Source organism: Erinaceus europaeus, chromosome 20 (assembly GCF_950295315.1).
Source record: "Erinaceus europaeus chromosome 20, mEriEur2.1, whole genome shotgun sequence".
In the NCBI taxonomy this organism is placed as follows: Eukaryota; Metazoa; Chordata; class Mammalia; order Eulipotyphla; family Erinaceidae; genus Erinaceus; species Erinaceus europaeus.
In genome coordinates, this window is record NC_080181.1 from 47,613,292 (window position 1) to 47,633,048 (window position 19,757).

Below are 19,757 nucleotides of genomic sequence, written 5' to 3' on the forward strand. Positions count from 1 at the left end.
CTGTCTTGGTAAACTGACCAATAGTAAGACGGTGCGCCCATGTGGACAGTGAGTGGGAAACAAAATCTTGTAGGGAGGGGGCAGCTTGAGGACTCTCCCAACTCAAGGCTTGTCAGGGGTTCCTATGGTTACAAAGGGGGCGTGGCTTCGGGTAGCCTGAGAGCTTTGTGCAGGAGAAGCTGGGTTTCTTCTAGAATACTTGTGGCTACCCCACTGACCTTGCGTTTATGATGGCTTCTGCAGTACTAGAAAATAAGTAAGTTTTCTGGAAAAATGGGACTTGGCAGTGTTTTCTATTACGAGATTTGGGGGTTCCCTCTGTGAACTTTAACGGTCCACTTGGCATCTACTTGACTCCAGGTTCCTGCTCCACCACTTCTTCCCAGGTTTCAGCATTTCCAGCCTAGCAGGAGTCCCCCAGGGAGACAGGCTATGGTTCTCAATCTGATACGATCTCGAAGGAGTTCTGCCCGGCCCAGAAGCCTCTAAACTGGGACTAGCAGGACCTGTCATTCTTTCTGCTCTAAAAAGGACTCTATGAATCAGGTTTCTCAACTGTATTTGCCACCCAAGTTTCTGCTCCACCCGAAAGCACTTCCTGATCTCGATGTGACAGTTCACGAATATTTCCAGTCTCATTTTAATTCTGCCATCTTCCATTGTTGCTAGTGCCTGACCATCATTTTATAATCCTTTTAAAGCTCTTCCAGTATAGGAATCACAAGTTTGTGACCTATTATCATAGATTAAGTGATCTCAAGTTACCATTTAGAATATTTTCTAATGTAGCTTATTTCTTTGCATCCTTACCTTTCCTTTTCCCCTTCCTTTCATTTACCCCTTCCCTAAAATGTTTACCTTTTGAGTTTGTTATGCATATGGCATTTTAATAAGGTTTTCCAAGTTCTAAGTTTCCTAAGAAGAAGCTGGGAAGGAACACAAAATGTAGGCCTTCAAAAATTTATGAAAAATAAAAACTGATTCTGGCCAATTTATCTAGGCTAACCTCCAAGATGAGCTTACTCTGCCACTTTTATACATGAACTGACTTTCTATACTTATTTGCACATTGTCCATTACCCCATGTGAGATACAGAACATGTTCCCTATCATCACAGTACCTCTAGTCTTTAGCAGAGTTTAATCTACAAGAAGCCTCAGTCAGTGTTGACTGAATGAATTCAAAGGGATGCAGTGTTACTGGTTCCGCAATAAGAGCACATAGTATTCTGCCTCTTAGCCTCCACCACCTTCATCTTCTCTGGATATACGATAGCCAATCCTTTTCTGTTTCCAAATTAAGCACTGGGAAAAGGAGAAAAGCCAATGGTATTCCAGAACTCTAAGGGCAGAAGTGGGAATATGACATTTTGTGTTGAGAAAGGCCAAAATATTTGCTCACTTGACACATAATACTTTCAATACAGCTAGCAGAATGCACTTCCAAATAGTGGATTAAACAGCTAACCTGCCCACCCCCAGCCTCTCTCATGCTCAGCTGTGCTTATAGATGGTGCTAGGTGGCCCTAGCACGTGTGTTTATTATTTACTGAATGAGTCGTATAGTAATAGGAATTCTCATTGCTGGTTTGGCAGACTCCTTTTTCTTCCTCCTCACTCATACCCAACTTCCTTCCTGGTGGCAGCTGACACCAGAGCTCTTAGAAACTCATTCTCATGTGACGGTAGTTTAGAAAGTAGAGCAAAGGAGTAATCGTCTACAAAAGCGGTGGTGGCTTTTGTTCTGCTCTTCTTTCTCTTCCCAGAAAGTTCTCTTTCCAGAAATAAAAAGTATCTTCTAAAGGCTTTCAACAGATTTTCTGCTGTTGTCCTGTTGTTTGATCAAAAATAAGAACCCAGGTGAGCAGTGGGTCACCACTTCCTAAAAGAAATGGCACTTTCATGGTTCACCTATGTCAGTGATTTTTCTTCCAACTGGAAAAAGAAAGCAGAGCTCTGTTAACAGGGAAGAGAGAGAAGATTGCTGTAGAGTGGACATCTCTGAAGGCCTTTTCACTAACAAGTGGGTCTGGTCAACTCAGCTACAGAGCTGAACTATTTCAAACATATATATATATATATATATATATATATATATATATATATATATACATATATATGTATATGTATATATATATATAAAATTTATTGGGAGGTTAATCATTTACAATGGAGTTGTAGAAATATGAGTACAATTACTCATCTCCCTGTGCATTATGAAACAGGGTTCCCTCTGTCTCCTCCCCCCATCTCTTTTCCCAGAGTCCTTAGCTCTGGTGCAATATGCCACACCCAGTCCCAAGTTTTGCTTTGTTATATCCCTCTCCGTTCCCCCCCCTTTTAAAATTTTCATCTCTAAGTGAGATTGTTCCATTTTTTGTCTTTTTTTTTACTTAATTTACTTAACATGATGTTTTTAGGATTCATCCTAGATGAAGTAGAGATGACTTTTTCCTTTTTAACTGCTGCTGATAGTACTCCACGGTGTGTGCATATTATAATTTTCTTATGGACTCATCTGTTGTTGGACATCTGAGTTGCTTCGAGTTTTGGGCTATTACAAAAAGTGCTGCTCTGAACATAGTTATACATAGATCTCTTCTAACAGGTATTTTCATTTCCTTTGGGTAAACCGCTAGGAGAGAAATTTCTGGGTCATACAGAAGGTCTATTTCTAGTGTTACGAGCAATCTCCAAACACTTTTCCACAAGGGTTGCATCAATTTACATTCCCACCAGTAATTCAGATGTGCCTCTTTCCCCCAGCATCCACTCCTCCAACATTTGTTGTTTCTGTCCTTTCTGAAAAAGTGGTCAGAGTAACCGATTATCAGAGATATGCAAATGAAGACAGCGATGAGATATCACTTTACACCTGTGAGGATGTCATACCCTAACTTATCTTAAAGCCATGAAAAGGAAAAACTTCAAGACTAACAGAGCAGGGAGGAAAAGAAACATGATGACTAAATGGGATGAGATCCCTTCTATTGTACCCTTAGAAAAAGGATACTAGTGGAAAACCAAATGGGAAGGAAGTCTAGAAAGAACATTTGAACAGTTGTGACGTATGCTATTGACGTCTCAGTTTTCAAAACTGGATGGTGGGCAATGTGAGATATCAACAACGGAAGAAGCTGGGTGAGGGGTACATGGCGACTCAGTGTGATCTTTGCGGATATTTTGCAAATCTGAAAAATGGCCAAGGAAAAGTTCACTTATAACAACTACCACAATAGAGATTTCCACCCTATCCTGTTGTAGTTAGAATTTTTTTTTTTTGAGTAGTCAAGATTAGAGACAGATATCTAATTATTTGATTCTTGTGTACACTAGCCACCCATGGTTCCACATCAGGAAAGAAGAGTGGAAAAACCGAGCTGGTGGAATGGTTCTCTTGGGTAGTGCGCTGCTTTGCCATATTCAAGAAAGACCAAGGTTCGAGCCCCCGGCCCCCACTGCACTGAAGCCTCAGTGCTGTGGTGTGTCACTTTATCTCTGTTTTAAAAGACAGAGTGTCAAAACCTTTTACAAAACTCACTTTCATTTTTGTCTGCATTTCTTCCCTAAAGCACCTGTTTAGCAGTAGGTAGGTAAACACAGCTATGAGCACTGTTGGCTTCTGAGGTTTTGTTTGTTTTCACTGTTGCCTGCAGGGAGAGAAGCTGTGCTGGGCTGATTTTCCAGCAGCAGAATTTACCCTTCCTGAATCTTGCTGCAGTCTCATAGGGAGAAGGAAACTTTGCTGTAAGGACCAGTGAGTGCTCCATGATCATCTTTCTCTGTGTTTGTCAGGATTGTTTGTTAATTAGCTATATTATTTTCTTATTATTTTCTTATTTACTTTATGTAGTAAAATGTTCGTACAGGGGTAACATTTCTGAGTTTCCCACATAGCACGCTAACCCCACACCTAAGTCCTCCACCATCATGTTCTAGGACCTGAACACCCCACCCCCACCCCGCTCTGCTCCAGAGGCCTTTACTTTGGTGCAATCCACCGAAACCAGTCCAAGTCCTGCTTTGTGTTTTACCTTCTGTTCTTGTTCCCCCCCCTTCTGTCTGTGAGTGGGATTGTCCCACATTCATCCTTCTCTTTCGTACTTAACCTCATTTAACATGGTTCCTCCGAGCTTTGCGATGGACGTATTCTATGAAGTTCACTTGGACTCACTGCCCAAGTGAGTCTCTGTACATCTGGATGGCACCGAGGTGTCCCTCAGTCCTCTGCACTAGCAAGACCCTCCTGGCAATGGCTGCTTACTGGTGATCACCCAGACTTTCCACAGGTGAATTTATCCTCCACCCTCTTCCCAAATGGATCTCTGCAGCTACAGCTGTAGAGACAATGACTAGCATTCACTTTAAGAAAAGTTTTATTCCATGCAGTTTAAAAGGAGAAATCATGTTAAGAAGATGACATTTAAGAGATCAACAAAAGCCAGAGTACCTGCCCCCCCTCCTAGAAAAAGAGACTTAGAGTGTATTTTTGTGTGTTTGTTTGATTGATTGTCTATTTTGATGGGGAGATGGGAGTTAATATAAGGGTCTTATTCTGAATAGTTGATAGATTCTGTCTTCTTGTGTTGGACACACACACACACACACAGACACACACACACAGACACACACACACAGACACACACACAGAGACACACAGACACACACACACACACACTGCTGTATTAAAATGGCATCAGAGCACCCCAGGAGGTAGCACAGTGAATAAGGCCTTGTATTGTCAAGTGTGACACCCAGATTGATTTTCAGTATCATATGCACCAGAGGAATGCTCTGGTTCTATCAATCATCAAAGAAAGATAGCTTTAAAAGATCAAATGGTACCAGAATGGGCAGAACAAGAGCAATGCTTCCAGTAGTCACTGGAGGTTATATTCCCATCATTAAAACTGAACAAGTGAACGTGAGCTCAAGACAACTCAACCGGGGAACCAATAAGGGTCTCAAGTAAATATAATGCCACCACTGACGCAGCATCATGGGGTGGGGTGGGTGACCAAACAGCATTTGTTCTGCCAACTTTATTATTCTCTTTTCCCCTAACCTGAGTTCTGCTCTTAGGGTAATGACTTGATTTCAAGAAACATTTTCTTACAAGCCTTTGTTGGCTGGAAGATTCCACTTGAATTAAATATTACAATTATAATCAAATTGATGTTATGCAGACTTTGCACAATCATTTTATGAACTTGTAGTCCAGAGATTTAAGAATATATTTCCTCCTGTCTTGTCCTGTCCTGTCCTGTCCTGCCCTCCCCTCCCTTCTCCTCTCCTTCCCTCTCCCCTCCTCCTCCTCTTTCCCCCATCTCTCCCCTCCTTTACCTCCTCTCTCCCTTCCTCCTTTCCCTCCTTCCTTTCTCCCTCTCTTCCTCCATCCCTTTTGTCAATGCTTCACCACTCCAAATTTGCCTTTTTCCAAATAGAGAAACAGTGAAAGAGGGGAAAAGGGACAGATACCCCAGCACATAATACGCTTCCTCTAGTGGGAAGAGGCTGGCCTACAACCTGGGTCACCTGCATGACAAAGTAGGTGCCCTAGCTAGGTGAGCTGTCCTAGCAAGACTGTATTTTCCAATGGACTAGGGAAAAGGGTAAGGGGTGAGTCTAGTGCTGCCCTGGTTTGGGGGTGAGGGTTTCTTCCACCTTATTTTCCAAATTCTGCTCCTGCAGCCACCAGCAATGTCCCCTCATGATCTGAGTTTGCACCTGCTATTACCAGATTAATATGCAGTCTGTGAACCTCCCAGCACTTACGTAGTGTTGTTTGTCTCCCAGGCACACATGAACTCACACTCTAGTTAGGGGTTCTGCACCTTGTTTTTCCTCCCTTCTACAAAGGCCAGATCTCTATCAGTATGTAAAGATCTGCCTCAGAGTTTTTATGAGTGAATGACACAGGAGTCCACTGTATGACTGCACCATTGTTTGTGTAATCAGAGTCCCACTAATAGGCGTTTAGTTTCCTTGAGAATTTAGTTTATTAATAATAGCAGTGTGCGTACACCCCATGGAAAGTCTCTTTGTATACATCCATAATTATTTCCCCTAGGATGGAAACCCAACAGTGTAATTGCTGAGTCAAAGGCTAAGTCACTTTTAATTGAAATAGATACTGCCAAATTGTCCTCCAAAAAGATTATATCCTCATTAACAGTGCTCAGGCTCACATCTGATCTTGCCAGCATTGGCATCTAAACCAGTTTGAAGTTTCTGTCAATCTGATGAGTGAAAAAATGGTATTTCCTTGGGGCTTAGATTTACCTTTATGTGAATCTGAGTGAGATTGAGCAGACTTTGTATATAGCCTGCTGTTCTATGAAGTGCCCATTCTTTATTTCTGTTTACTTATCCACACTATATTATCTGAATTACCTGTTCATTCTTCTCATTGATCTGTAATTTTTTTTATGTGCTGGGGTATCAAAACTTGGTGTGAGATGTTACAAATATTTACTCTTAGGCATTTTGGTTTTCTGTCTTATAAATGCTTTTAATTTTAATTGTATTGAAATTTACATTTACTCTTACTGTTTTGCTACTGTTTGCTATAATTTTTTTCTTTGTGAAAATACAGAAAACTCTGCCTGTATTGAAGATTATAAAATCTTTTCGCTTTCTTCTAGTAGACATTTATATTTCAAGTTCGCTAATAATCTTAAGTATTATATAAAACATATAAGTTAATTGCTCCCCCTGAAAAGCTTCCTTAAATCCGACAAGATGCATTTCATCCTTTTTCTACTGAGTTCACTCTTCATTTTTAAAATGATTTTGTGAACTGGTATAAGTCCATCACTAAAAAAAAAAAAATCTGTCTTATCCTGACCTGTCATTGATTCCTGAGCCCAAACAATACACATGTTTATTCTACCAATAACTTTTCCTAGAGTGTATTTTCATGAGTGCAACAAGTCTAATCTTATATCTCTTTATTAAATATTGTATTTTAGCTATTTCTTTACACATTTTGTTTTCCTGAAGAAATAAGGGACTAACTTTCCAGATTTTCATAAAGAATTGGCAAACAAAACAAAACAGAGAAACCCCTTAACATTTAGCTGTGAGAGCATTTGGGGGGAGTATTGCTCTTACACATTAAGTCATGAAGAATGAGCAGCTCCCAATACTGAGTTTTACCACTCAGGAACTTAAATGTGCTCTTTACTGCAATACTGTCTTTGTTTTTCTTCCTTTCCCTGTGTAACCTGCACATTTCTCACAAGCTTTGCTTCTTATATTTCTTTGTTATTTTGATGCATATAGGATTTTCTTCCTCCTGGACATCTCCAGATTGGTGTTTGTTTTTAGGATTTTTAAAAACAAATTTTAGTATCTTTATTTATTTATTGGATAGAGACAGCCAGAAATCAAGAGGGAAGGGGGTAATAGAGAGGGAGAAAGACAGAGAGACACCTGCTGCCCTGCTTCACCACTTGTGTAGCCTCTCCTCTGCAAGTGGGGACCAGGGACTTGAACCCGGATCCTTGCACACTGTAATGTGTGCACTTAACCAGGTGTGCGCCACCATCTGGCCTCTTTACTTTGACATTGACAGATAGATACCTCAGTAAGGAAGTTAGTTCCCCTTCAGTTGGGAGCCGGTTCAAACCTGGGTTGAGCACATGCTAAAGCGACACATTATCCTGGTGAGCTATTTTGCTGGCCCCAAAGTATGGCTTTTGTATTGAGTTCCAATACCTGTAGAACACAGAAAGCAGCTATGATGTTCCCTTGAGATCGTTACAGAGTCACGGTGGGGGTGGGGGTCAAGGCAAAGGGAGGGAATAAAGCACAGAGGTCCTAAGACAGCATCTGGGGCACTGGCTCTGCTGTAGAGCACAGGACTGGCACAGGTGTGGCTCTGGGTCTGCTCCCCAGGGCATCATGGGCCTGAGTGATACTCTGGTTTCTCTCTGTCTTTCAGGTGAAGCTTTACCCTATATGAAATAAAATAATTTTTCAGGGCCGGATGGTGGCATACCTGGCTAAGTGCACACATTACAATGGCTAAGGACACTGGTTCAAGCCCCTGGTTCCCACCTGCAGGGGGAAACCTTTCACGAGCAGTGAAGCAGGGCTGCAGATGCCTCTCTCTCGCCCTCCATTTCCATTTTTCTCTCTGTCTCTGTTCAATAAACAAAATAAAATAATAAAAAAGAAAATATTTAAAAATAATATTAAAGGGGTAGGTGGGAAGTGGTGTGCCTGCTTGAGTGCACATTACAGTGCACAAGGACCCAGGTTGAGTGCTTGGTCCTCACCTGCAAGGGGAGAGCTTTGCAAGTGGTGAAGCAGTGCTGCAGGTATCTCTCTGTTTCTCTCCCTCTCTGTTTTCCCCCTTCTTTCTCGATTTCTGTCTGTATCCAATAAGTAAAGATAATACAAAAAACTGAAAAAAATAAATTCTCAAAAAAAGTATTAAAGTGAACGTGGGATAGCACAGCGGTGGCAGACCCATGGTTCCACGGACTCCACATTCAATCCCAGCACCAGCATCTGCCGCGACTGGGTAGTGCCCTGGTCTCAGGTTTTCATTCTGGAATATGAACAAACATCTGGATTTATTGTGACATACCAAATATACATTGACATTTATTGTGAAATATAAATAAAGATTATTACGAAGCTAAATAAGTACACCCTTCAAGAGAAAGAAAAAATCCCAGGCACCTAGCAAATACTCATTTCCCTGTGTGCTCTGGGCCGCTAGGGTGTACAAAAGAGCAGGAACAGACCCTGTGGGGAACTGTGAAGCTGTTCACCTCCTTTGTCAGGAAGGCAGGGCCATCAGCCTTCAGCATCCATTCTGGGGCTGAGTGTTGTCCTGTGGTGCTTATTGTGTGACATCCATGGACTGCCACAGCTTGTCTTTGCCCCAGGAAGAACCACCAAGTAGTGAAAAGAACAAGGCCTTTGGTTCCTGGGTTCATACCATCCTCAAAGTCACTATGTAAAATTGAGAAAGGACTAACCTTTCTAGGTGTCTGATGCTCATTTTTCTTTCACTGAGTATCTACTTTGTCTAATAAACTGTTGTATGAAAGTGCCTGGTATTGGCTTGTGGGAAAAATCATGATATATTTTTCTTTCTTTTCTTTTTTGTTATTGGTGTTATCTTAATGAGATGTAGGAATGAGACGGATTTCATTTCAGTGGAATTCTTTTTGTAACTGCAATACTGAAAAGGAAACGTTCATGTCACTGGTGCCCTATGAAGAACGCCAGGACTTTGAAAGGCTGGATCTGTGTGTATGTTGGAAAAGGTGTTAAAGATTGTTCTCAACCTAATTATTGTGAAGATCTTTTCCTAGTATCCCAAGTAATCAAGACATTTACGTCAAACCCAATGTCTATCTAAAGCTGAGAATCATAGTTTGCTTTTCAGAGACAAAATGAGAGTGACTCATAGTCTTGATTCTGTGCCTGGTGCCACAATATTTTGGCTTATTTTGGGAGATACAAAGAAGCCCTCTCCATTGTGTTGTGTCTAATAGCCTTCTACTCTCTCCAGCTGAGTAGAAACATCCCTTGTCATTCATTCATTGAATTGAAGTTGGCATAAGAGAGGAACACCACAGTTTTAACCAATCAAGAGGATTGTTTCTGTCTTCTAAATCTTGAGTAGGAATCATAATTTCTTTAAACTTGGACACAGAGGTTGGTGGTATAAGACTTAATAGCTTTTATTGAAGGGCATCTTATAGTGATAATGTTATTACTATTTTTTTCAAAAATAGTATCCACCTAGATATGACAAATAAGCAGCTGTTGATATGAACATTGTAGAGAGAAGCCAGAAGCTGACCAACCACTATGATGCAGCAACTCTCTATCTCTTCCATCCTTGAAAAGAACAGAGGGTTTTGCCAAAAAATAAGTCACTGGAAGGAATGAACTTTTTTTCAAGTCCAGCTTAGAGACTTAAGAGTCCAATAATTCATTGCTTCTGTGGCCAGGATCCAAGAACTTTGCATGTCTTGCTTAGTGATTTTTAAAAATATTTTTATTTATTACTGGATAGAGACAGAGAAGTTGAGAGGGGCAAGGGAGACAGAGAGGGAGAGAGACAGAGAAACACCTGCAACACTGCTTCACCACTCGTGAAGCTTTTCCCCTGCCAATAGGGGCCAGGGGCTTGAACTTGGGTTCTTGCACAGTGTGTGTGTAATGTGTACACTTAACCTAGTGTGCACCACTGCCTGGTCCCTGCTTAGTGACTTTTTTCAAAGAAGTTGCTTAGGGGTTGACTGGAGAAAGCCACCTGCTCTTCAGATGCACATGGCCATGCTACACAGGCCAGCATTTGGGGGATACCAACCCTTGTTTCTTAACAGTATGTGTGTCACCTGAAGTGTCACAGTCACAGGTGGGGGAAGACATTGTGAGAGAGGTCACAGGTGTGTCCCCAGTCTTGCATGTGCAAGAAGCTTGTCTGGTGGCTGGGGGAGAATTGACAAACACTTGTTAAAATTGCATTTCTATAGTTTTTTAAAAAAAAAATTTTTTAGGGCTTATACCCAAAGGAAAAAGACACAAAGAAGAACCATTTTTCATCTCACATTTCCCACACCTAGACATGCCAGCGTCCCATTCAGAGAAGAGGGGGAGAGAGCAAGAAGGGGGCAGAGTAATGACTTTAGTCCAGCCCAAATCCAGACCAGGGCATGAGCACCCAAGGTGGTATTCTTGAATCTAGACTTGGTTAGAATAACCTGGGGGCAGCCAACATAGAGACAGTTGGATTTTAGTCCAACCAATGCATCACAACTTCTGGCCTATCAGAGATGTTAATCGCGAACTCCCCGGGCAATTCCAGCTTAAATGGCACATGTTGAGGACCGTGGCAGAAAGCATACACTGTTAGAAAGATGAATTTTGTCCAGAGAGAAAGCGCTCAGCTGCAGAACACAGGACTTGCATGCCTCAGGTCCCAGGGTTGATTCCTGATACTGCATGTGGAAGAGCTGAGCAATGTTCTGATCTCTCTCTCTCTCTCTCTCTCTCTCTCTCTCGATCATAAACAAACAGTGAATCAATATTTTAAACACTTTCTCTCTCTCCATCATAAACAAACAATGAATCAATATTTTAAACACTTTCTCGATCATAAACAATGAATCAATATTTTAAACACTTTCTCTCTCTCTCTATCATAAACAAACAATGAATCAATATTTTAAACACTTCTTTTGAGAGGGGAGAGAGAGAAAGAGTTCTACCAGAGCACTGCTCAGGTCTGGCTGACGGTGGTGCTAGGGATTAAACCTGGGACCTCAGAGCCTGAGGTATGAAAGTCTTTTGCAGAACCATTAGGGCATCTCACCTGCCTCAGTGAATAACTATTAAAAAAATTTTTTTTATTTATAAAAAGGAGACATTGACAAAACCATAGGATAAGAGGGGTAAAGCTTCACACAATTCCCACCACCAGAACCTCTGTATACCATGCCTTCCACTGATAGCTTTCCTATTCTTTAACCCTCTGGGAGTATGGACCCAAAGTCATTGTGGGATGCAGAAGGTGGAAAATCTGGCTTCTGTAATTGCTTCCCCACTGAACATGGGTTTTGACAGGTCGAGCCATACTCCCAGCCTGTCTCTCTCTTTCCCTAGTGGGGAAGGGCTCTGGGAAAGCAGAGCTCCAAGGCACATTGGTGGGGTTGTCTGTCCAGGGAAGTCTGGTCACATCCTGCTGGCATCTGGAACGTGGTGGCTGAAAAGAGAGTTAACATTCAAAGCAAAACAAATTGTTGAACAATCATGGACCTAAAGGCTGGAATAGTGCAGATGAAGTGTTGGGGGGCCCTCCATTTTGTAGGTAGGTAGTAGGCATCTTTTAGTTATATTTCAAAAGGCCTATAGCTATGCTAGTGTTTGTTTGTTTGTTTGTTTTGCCTGAGTCTGAAATCTGATATGCAGGTGGATCCTAATTATTGTCTGGGGAAGTGAATAACTATTTTAAGGTATTTATTGTGGTGGTGCACCAGTTTGAGCAAATATATTGCTACATGCAAGGTCCTGGGTTCAAACCCCCAGTCCCCATCTGCAGGGGGGAAGGAAATCTTTGCTGGTGGTAAAACAGTGTTGTAGGTGCCTCTCTTTCTCTCTGTCTTCACCCCCCCATTACCTCTTAATTTCTTTCTGTTCTGTCAAATACAATAAATATTCAAAAGTGAGCCATAGTAAGGCCATAACAAAAGCAGTAACAATTAAAATTTATTAAGTACTCCTTGTTCCCAATTCTGGATTGAAATGTATCACACTCACTTTCCAGAATGAACACTTGAGATCGTGTGTTTTGGTACAGTTCTTCCCAGTGGGGAAGCTAAGGCCCAGACAGTTTAAGGAACTTGTCTAAGACTACTCAGACAGGAAGAGACTGGTACTTGCAGACTTCAGATAAAAACCTGCAATCCTAACCACCCAGGTTCACTGGGTTCCTGGCGTAGTGCTCAAGCTCCCAGGCCCCTCCTTGACTGACTACTGGTTGACACCTTGACCTGACAGACCACTCATTAGTTTCTTTCAGAAGCAACCAAATGTGCTAGCTGGGAAATGTATTGGGTACTGTTGTGTGGGGGACCTTGGACTCTGCATTAACATACAGATGATTGCCCACAGTTGAAGTAACCTTCAGTCATCCCCCATTACTGCGGTGAATTAGTAAGAAAACATGACCAGCAGGACATCCAAATCATTAAATTGTCATGCTCAGAGTAATTGTCAAACCTGCACTGTAGTAGATGCCACTGGAACACTGGCTGGAAGCTACCATCAGCCAAGGGGAGACAGGGGTGGGAGGGCCATTCTCTTGAAAGCCTGGATGTGGATATTTGGTTCCATTGCCAAAACAAACAAACAAAAAAAATGGTCTCTCCCAACAAAGGAGATTCCTGGCTCACTGCAGCACTGCCCCCATGATTTCTTCTTCTGGCGTTTGCCCTTCTTCCGGAGCCAGTCAACAGCGTCAGGTTGAGCCTGATGTCAAGTTTCGAGACCTCCTTTGAATCTGGAGAGGTGGCAGTCGTTGACTATGTGGGTCATAGTCTGTCTGTAGCCGCAGGGGCAGTTCGGGTCATCTCTGGCTCCCCAGCGACGGAACATAGCGGCGCACCGGCCATGGCCTGTTCCATAGCGATTGAGGAGGGCCCAATCATAATGTGCTAGGTCAAAGCCGGGTTGACGCTTGCAGGGGTCTGTGATGAGGTGTTTGTTCTTTACCTCAGCTGACTGCCAACTCTGTTTCCAAGAGTCTGGAACAGGGAAGTTCAGTGTAGGCATAGGGGACCAGATTGGGTGACGAGACATCAAGCGTTGGACAGGGTGGGCGAAGATATCCGCGTATATTGGCAGGTCTGGTCGAGCGTAGACGTGGGAAATGAACTTAGATGATGCCACATCCCGACCAATATCTGGCGGGGCGATGTTGCTAAGAACTGGCAGCCATGGAACCGGGGTGGAACGGATGGTTCCAGAAATTATCCTCATGGAGGAATATAATTTGGAATCGACCAAGTGGACAGCCCCCATGATAATGCTGCGCAGCAAATCAGTCTTTGGAAAATGAAAACAACAACAAAACGACAGCATTCTTTTATTTTCTTTATTTAATTTTTGGCATCACCTTGGCTTTGCACATGCATGATTTCACTCCTCCCAGGTTGATGTTTTTTTTTTTTTTCATTTTATTTCAAGGAGTGAGACAAGGGGAGAAGGAGAGACACCGTAGTCGAAGGGCTTCTCCTGGTGACAAGGTTCTCCTATGTGGTGCCAGAGCTTGAACCTGGGATGCGTGCATAGTAGAAGGATGGATGTACCCTACATGTGGAACTTCCTTCTGGTCTAGAAAATAACGTTTCAATTGAATTGAATAATTGCTTTGATTTCTATTACATTTAAAGACATTGAAGACAGCTGATGAAATAGCTCACTTGGATTGTGTGATGCTTTGCCATGTGTGCATCCAAGGTTTAAGCCAGACCTCAGCTGCATTGGAGAGTACTTCAATGTGCTGTGGTCTGCCTCTCTCTCTCTCTCTCTTTCACTCTTTCTCTCTTTTTCTCTGTGTCGGTTTTGTCTGTCTTACCTGAAAAACTCATCCCTGGGTGGTGAAGTCCTAGTGATAATTAAAAAGTAGTATGAAAAGTATTTTTTGATGGCAGCTATAACCTAAGAGATATCTGAATGCTTTAAGTATTATGGTTCCTTGGTGAGGGGCACCTTGTGCTCCCTCAAGGGACTTCCTAAGGAAATCAGTCAGTTACTTGCTGAGTACCATCAAGGTCACTGAGTTCTTTGGTTCTTTGGTGGCAAGCAATGGGAAAGTGACGCTGGTTGACTCCCATAGAAAAGGATGGGGAAAAATCACACATAACACTGCATTCCTTTCTGACTACTCTTAAGATTTTCTTGTTATCACTGTTTTCTTGAGGAGTTGACTATCATTTGGGACTCTTTGATCTTCATGGCACTGTAAATAAATATGTTGTTAAATTTGGGACATTCTCAGCCATGAAATCTTGCAGATTCTTTTATTTCAGACATTCCTCTGCCTCACTACTCTTCAAAGATTATCATTACATGTAAAGTAGACATTAAAGTTGATTCACAATTCTTTAGGGTTCTGTTTATCTTGCACATTGTAGTTTGTATTTCTTGGTGTTTGGCTTGGTGTTGGGTCTTTTTGTTGTTTTCAGCTTTTTCAACATGTGGAATACAAATATCAATATAAATGGTTTAATGTCTTTGCCTATTAATTATAATAGCCACATTAACTATAGGTTGGTTTCAGCTAAAGTTGTCTCTTCTTAAGGAGTCTATTCATCTACTTCTTTGCATGCATAGGGTTTTTAATTGCTTACCTGATTGTGAATTTTCTTTTATATGGATGTTATGTATTCTGTACTCCAGTAGATCTTCTTGAGAACTGTTCTGGGAGGCAGTTATCTGGAAAGAATTTAACTGTTCTACGTGTTGTTTCTAAACACATTGTTTAAGACGTGTTAGGGGGACCTGGAGCAATATTCAGTCTATGGCCAATTTTTTTTCACTCCACAGAAAACCTTCAGAGAACTTCATACCTGTGAATCATAAGGTTTTCTAGTTTTGCCAGTGGGAACAGGCATTATTCCCAGTCTAGTGTGAGTCAGAGCTGTCTGCTCCCTCGAATGCTTCCAGCTAATTCACTCCTCAGCCTCAAGTGTTTTTTCCACACACAAACACTGATTAGTACCCAGCTGAATCCTTGAGGCAGAATGCCTGCAGATCCCCCCCCCACACACACATCCTACCTCCCACTCTCTAGTTCTGTGTCTGTTACTCTATTCTGCAGAGGCTGATAATCTCAGTCTCTTCAGATTCTTAGATCTGTCTTTTCCAATCAGGGAGCTTGCCTCTTTCCCCCTGAGATCCTCACTTCCTGCTCTGTGGATTAGGAGTCCTCTTGAGTCAACTGTGAAAATCACAGGGATTATCTTGTGCATTTCCCCCCTTTTTACAACTCACTTATTATTCATTGCTTAGTATCTGTAAAAGCCCTCAAGGGCTCTGCTTTGTGTTTGTTTATTTTCCTAACCCAGTACCTTTTGTATTTTTAAATCCACTGAATAATACTCTTGGATTTTCTAGGGAGACAGTTCAGTGTAAGGACAGGCAATATTCCATTCTGCATATCTTTTTGTTTTCCTCCAGGGTTATTACTGTTCATTGCTGGGGCTTGGTGCCTGCACTACAAACCCACTGCTCCTGGAGGACATTTTTCCCCATTTTGTTGCCTTTGTTGTTTAGTTATTGTTATTGTTGCCATTGATGTCTTTGGGTCTGACAGAGAGAAACTGAAAGGGGAGGGAAGACAGAGAGAGGGAAAGATAGACACCTGCAGACCTGCTTCACTGTTTGTGAAGAGCCCCCCCCCCCCCCCCCCCCGCAGGTGGGGAGTGGGGAGCTCAAACCGGGATTCTTAGGCTGCTCCTATGCTTTGCTCCATATACACTTAACCCACTGAGCTACTGCCTGACCCCCATTCTGGGTGTCTTTTACATTCTAAATTTAGGGTTCTTGTTTTCTCTCACCTTCAATAATAATTAAAATTTTAGTTCAAAAATGAGCAATAGAGGTAAAAGAGAATAGTTGGTATTTTCTCAAATTTTAATGAGACTTTTTAATTGATTCATGATTAAGGATGGCATTATTATAGATTTGTCTACATATCATATTTTCTTGAATGAGAAAGTTTTTTTGACATCAGATATTTGTTTATGTTAAGATAGAAGCACTACATGTTTTTATTTACATGGACAATAAGTGTCTTTACTTGTAAAATGGCTAGTACTACAATTAGAACAGATTATAACCAAATAAGAAAAAAATTAACTAAACTGAGACTATGCAAGCTACTGTGGTTGGTTGTCAAAAAGAATAGAGAGAAATTTGTGCTGGTGGTGAAGGTCTGGTTGGTGTAATGACAATAAAAGCTTGATGTGGTATGTGACACACACACACACACACTGAACTGAACACTGTACTACTAAAAATTTCATAGTAATATAGAACAATGCTAAATCAATAAACTAATCTTAAGTTTTTTAAAGACTTTATGAAAACATTTTATTTATTTTGGAAAGAAACAAATCAAGAGAGAAGGGGAAGATAGAGAAAGAGAGACATCTGCAGTACTGTTTCATTGCTTGTGAAGTTAAGTGTTCATCTAAGTTACTTAAGATAACTGAAGTTATTTCCTGCATGTGGGGCCTGAGGGTGCTTGAACCAGAGTCCTTATGCACTATATTGTATGTGTTCTAGCAGATGCACCACAACCCACCCCTTAATTTTAATTTTTAGCTTTTTACTGCCGTTTTTTCCCCCAAGGATAACATGACTATATTATGTGGGTCTATTTCTGAACTCTCTCTTCTGCTACTTTATCTCTACTTATCTGCATTTGTCTCTATTGAGCTATTTATCTGTTTGTCTGCAACTAACACATTGCCTTGTAAACAAAATATTTGTAGTTAGGTCTTGAAGTTGTATAATGTCAGTTCTCTAACACAATCTTCTGAAATATTATCTTGGTATTATGAGTTCCTTGTTTTTCCATATACACCTTAGAGCCGATTTGCCACTATCCATGGAAAAATTTTTTGAGATGCTGACTGGGATCTCATTGACTGTAATTCAATTTGGAAAGAACTTGCATTTTCACAACACTGAGTTTTCCTGTCCATGAACATAGAACAAAGTTTCATCTATTAACGTCTTCCTTTGAGTTTGCTTATCCAAGCTCTGCAGTTCTCCTTAGATAGATCTTATACATCATGTGTAAACTACACATTAAGAAGTTGATTTCTTAGAAGTGCTAATTAATTGGTGCCCTGCTTGTTTTTTTGTTTGTTTGTTTTACTGTCAGATCTCTCTTGCTCATTGCAAATATGTTAGGAAAGCAACCTTGTATCCTGTAACCTTTCTGCATTGGCTTGTTAGTTCATGGAGTTTAAGATCACTTTGGCAAAAGCTATAGTGAAAATAGAACATGCGCATTGAAAACCGCTCAAGTCAACATAGTGCAGCCCTGGTACATTTTCATACAGTGAACATGCTGTATGATCTGTTCACTCGAAGTCTTTCAGTTACTTCTCCTCTCCCCCAGATTTAAAATTTGCTAAAGGAACTTGGAGCCCATGTCGGTCTAGTACATTAGCACCTCCATGGTGAAGATAAGAAAACCAGGGAGTTGGGCGGTAGCATAGCGGGTTAAGTGCAGGTGGTGCGAAGCACAAGGACCAGTGTAAGGATTCCGCTTCCAGCCCCATTTCCCCACCTGCAGGGGAGTTGCTTCACAGGCGGTGAAGCAGGTCTGCATGTGTCTATCTCTCCCACTCTCTCTGCATGTCTCTGTCTTCCTCTCCTCTCTCCATTTCTTTCTGTTCTGTCCATCAACAATAATAACCACAACAATAAAACAACAAGGACAACAAAAGGGAAGAAATAAATAAATATTTAAAAAATAAGAAAACCTGTGGGATTTCTAAACATATATATTTGCTATCTTCTACTTTCCAACAGGAAGGTTTTGAAAGCCAGTTGAATTTCAGATTTTAAAGTCATTCTTAAACTTAGCCCCAGTTAAGAAATATTTCCAAAAGCTCATTGTGCCTTTTGTTTGTATAAAGCTCTTCTGTGATAAGTACCACTAGACTCTATATGCTCATTGTCACCTTGTTTGGATATAACTGTAGCATCTACAGATGCCTTTTTTTTTTTTGTACTGACTACTTAATCCCTAAGATTTTTGTCCTTTTCATATGTGTTCAGATTTATCTGGTATGTACAGAGAAGTCATATTCTTTTTCAGAAATGACAGCTGTGTTGGTCTGTTTGCTGAGCCCTTGCATAAGTGCAGAGATGCTTAGTTTGTTTTCCTAAGCAGGTGATAATTTGCCTTATTGCAAGTGTCAGAGTTTGTACTATCTTCCTCAGAACAATGTAGACGCATCTTCATTGTGACTTGGCATCTAGCAGTTTATGACAGACTCAAAGTGTGTTTATTTCGCTTCCCTTTGTAATAAAGTTGTTTTCTTATTTCTAGAAGTGCTTGCCAGTATTTTTAGAATTAACCTCCTATCTGGGAAACAAGTGCAGAATATGTAATAAGTTACTACTTCTACTGCTGTCTTTTGAGTGTCTAGGCAGCCATTTTAGTTCAGGAAGGCTCAAGTCTTGCTCATATCACTTATAGCTCACTTGTCTTTTGCTTTACTTCCTCAAATTAACTTTTGTGAACCAGGTTGAGTGTATGTTCATTTCATGAATTGGTCTCTACTGTGTCTTATATTATGCTAACAATGTGTTCTGTTCATTTTTCTAAGATTTTCACTTTAGTTTCTAGTTCTTCCTGTTGATCAACCTACTTTTATTATGTGGAAGCCTTCAATACCACAGGGGATAATTTAATCTTTGGCAGGTTGTTCTTCTCTTCCCTCTGTTAATTCTACATTCCTTGGGAAACTATTTGCTTTGATTTTTTTTCTCAGAGCAACTCTTCACTTCCATGCTCTGTTTTTCTTTAAATGCTTGGTGACACTGGCTTGTGTGTAAACATCAGATGTTAATATCTGGAATAGGCACCATTGGTAGCTGATGTGCTCATTGGCTGCAGGTTTCTCTTACTCAGTCAAAAATTTAGAAGCCATAAGTAAATCCCGAGTGAGATTAGAAGAGAAGATATGGGTTTATTTCCACTATGATGCATAGACTCACACCCAAAATGGTGGCCTGACTTTGCTATTTCTCTCTTAGCTTTTTATTCCCTGGCTAGAAGAAGTACACCCAACAGCCCACACCCTGAAACTACTGACTCCATAACTAGAGACTTGGGGGGGGATCATAGTATTTCTTGCAAAAATCATTGTTCATTTCTTCAGCTACATTCTTGTTGTCTTGGACTAAGTCACAGATCAGTGAGGTCTCACTTCAGTTTCTCCTGTTTTGTGTCCTGCAAATTATTTCTATGTTTCTAATTTTAAAAATTCATAGTTTTGTTTTTTCAAATCCTTGTCACATACTTTTATTTTACTTTTGTCACTCCAGTGGGCTATTTGGAAAACAAACACATTGGTTATTTTTAAGTTTATTTTTTGTATATTGAATGAAGTGCAGCTTGCAATATATTTTAGGGGGTATCAAGATAGTTCACCCCACATGTGCTTAACCTGCTGGCTACCTCCCGACTCCTCTCTGTC

The 19,757-nt window shown here is 41.0% G+C and overlaps 1 long non-coding RNA gene across 1 annotated transcript in view; it reads left to right on the forward strand.

Annotated features, from left to right (window-relative positions):
* The window catches only part of LOC132534925 (uncharacterized), a 150,038-nt gene that overhangs the window by 109,248 nt on the left and 21,033 nt on the right, over positions 1-19,757 (forward strand). The window lies entirely within an intron of this gene.